The sequence below is a fragment of the Dipodomys merriami genome, unplaced genomic scaffold (assembly GCF_024711535.1).
Source record: "Dipodomys merriami isolate MVZ:Mamm:240054 unplaced genomic scaffold, mDipMer1.0.p SCAF_455, whole genome shotgun sequence".
Classification (NCBI taxonomy): domain Eukaryota; kingdom Metazoa; phylum Chordata; class Mammalia; order Rodentia; family Heteromyidae; genus Dipodomys; species Dipodomys merriami.
In genome coordinates, this window is record NW_027206019.1 from 467,815 (window position 1) to 470,365 (window position 2,551).

General features: G+C 35.1%; 1 non-coding gene across 1 annotated transcript; it reads left to right on the forward strand.

Moving 5' to 3' along the window:
• Window positions 1–604: 604 nt before the first annotated feature.
• Window positions 605–711, forward strand: LOC138808563 (U6 spliceosomal RNA). Its single transcript, XR_011366505.1, has one exon. It is a non-coding gene; the product is annotated as a U6 spliceosomal RNA (small nuclear RNA).
• Window positions 712–2,551: the final 1,840 nt, after the last annotated feature.

The window sequence follows — 2,551 nt, forward strand, 5'->3', positions numbered from 1 at the left end:
CATAACACTCAATGTACATATGTGAGAATATAAGTAGGAAACTTGAAGGGATAGGTGGGGTTGGGGTAAGGGAAGGAAGAAAAAAGGAAAATTTGACAATGATCCAGATGCACTGAACATTGAAATGCACATACACTCTATTCAACACTGACATGATGAAGCAAAACCCCTTTGCACAACTTGCTAAAGATAATTTTTTTGAAGTTTTAATATTAAAAGACCAGAAGCATAAACCTTTAGAGATAAATAAGAGGATAGTATTGACATATTGTTGAGGCTTGTGTTCCCAAAATTGAAACAATTCCCAAAATTGAATATATTTAAAACATTAAAACTTTGAACGAACCTTAACACTTGCTGCAGTGTTCATTATGACAGGTGCCTTGTATAGAATAATTGAATTCCTCCTCCTACACATTTCTTGAACAACAAATATCTGGAATTATTTTGTTTTTGACATGTCAATCTTGACTTTATTCTTAAATGTGTGCTTATGTAAGAAATATATGGTTGTAAAATTTCATGACAATTCTTTTGAACTTCCTTTTTGTTGAATCGTCTAGTTTAATAAAATCCAATTGCACTTTTGATATAAAAATATTTTGTGCTCAATTCAGAATCACATACACTAACATTGGAACGATACAGAGAAGATTAGCATGGCACCTGTGCAAGGACGACATGCAAATTCGTGGAGCGTTCCATATTTTTACAACAACAGATGCTGGAGGGGATGTGGCCACAAGGGAACCATACAGCATTCTTGGTGGGAGTGTAAACTTGTTCAACCACTTTGGAAAGCATTATGGAGGTTCCTCAAACGATTCCACATAAAGCTCCCCTTTGACCCAGCAACCCCACTTTTGGGGATTTACTAAATGATCACAAAAAGACCATACTAAAACTACCAGCTCAACTATGTTTATTGCAGCATTATTTACCATAGCTAAGATATGGAACCAACCCAGCTATCCCCACTACATGAATGGATCAAGAAAATGTGGTGTATATACACAAGGGAATTCTATGCCTCCATCAGAAAGAATGACATCACCCAATTTGTTAGGAAATGGAAAGACTTGGGAAAAAATTTATTATGTGAAGTAAGCCAAGTCCAAAGAAACAGGTCCCATGGTTTCCCTTATTTTCAATAACGAATATATGTCTAGGGCAAGCAGACAATGTCAAAAACTATGTTCATATGAACAGATATGATGATGTTAAGGGAATTGAACTCCAAGATAGGGAAACAAGTATTTTTTTGTTTGTTTCTTGCTATTGTTTCTAACGTACTTATAATGTGTGATGTGAATTTTTGTTTCTTTGTATGTTCCTCCCCCATGCTATAACCCTTGTTTTCACTGTATTTGAAGTTGGTGCATGTGCCTCTTGTATGTACGCTTCTCTAATTTGGGGAGGGGAAGGGAAAAGATGCATGCATGCAAACGCATGTGCATGCATGTGTGTTGGCGTGCTCAGAGTTTGAAATCAGGGCTTAAAGGCCATGCTAGGTCTTTCCTCTCTAGGTTGGTGAGGTACTATATGAACTACATTTTCTTTCCTGGGTCTTTGCTAGTTCATTAAAAATTTTGAAAAATAATTTCATGAATTTTTTTGTTTGTTTTGGAAGCCCTGATTGGGTTCCAATGGTTATCCACAGATCTCAGGCTCCTGAGTAGATATCCCAAGTAGATAGGATTATAAGTGTGACTAACCAATACAAGGCTTTCAGAATAATTTTAAAAGTAGAAGAAAATTTACTTCATGGGGGCCTGTTTTATTGTCTCCTACTTTTAAAATATTTTGCATTGATTAAATGTGAATTTATTTCATTTTTGGATTCTTAAAAGAGAGTAAGTGATATTTAAAAGTTTTGGTACTTTTTACAAAAACTGGAACTGTGGGACAGAAGAAATTTGCCTCTCTTTGGACCTCAATTTAGAAGCTCAGCTCTGTGCATGATAACCCAATGTCACCAACACAGTCTGTGTTGAAGACAAAATGTGACAGAAAACAATCACCATGGGCAATATTTGCTATGCTATTATTTCTTGGAAAATATGAATATTGAATTGAGAGTGTAAGAGAATGGAGAGAATTTACCTACCTTTTGTGTATTGCGGAAAGACTTTTGGAAACTTTGACTCATTTCCTTCCTCACTGTGTGTCTTTGGGCCATGCACTTAGTGCCTTTAATTACAATTTTTCCCAACACTAAAATGGTAATAACATTAGCATTATTGCAAATGTTATCTTAAGAATTAAGAGAAATAAAACTTGTAAAATACTTAACATAAACTTCCATGAATGAGCTTTGAGTTTAGCCAGAAGTTTTTTTTAAAATACTAAATAGAATGTCATAAGTATTACGGAAACCATTACATGTAGTGAGCAACCAGAAGTAATGTTATCTATTGATCATGCTCTGCTTCCAGGGAAGCCAGGTGGATAACTTCTCATGCTGTAAATCAAACTGGTTATCTTCAGTCTTGTTAGTGTAAAAATATCAGGGACATAATAATGAAGGAATGTTGTAGACTGAGATGAAGTC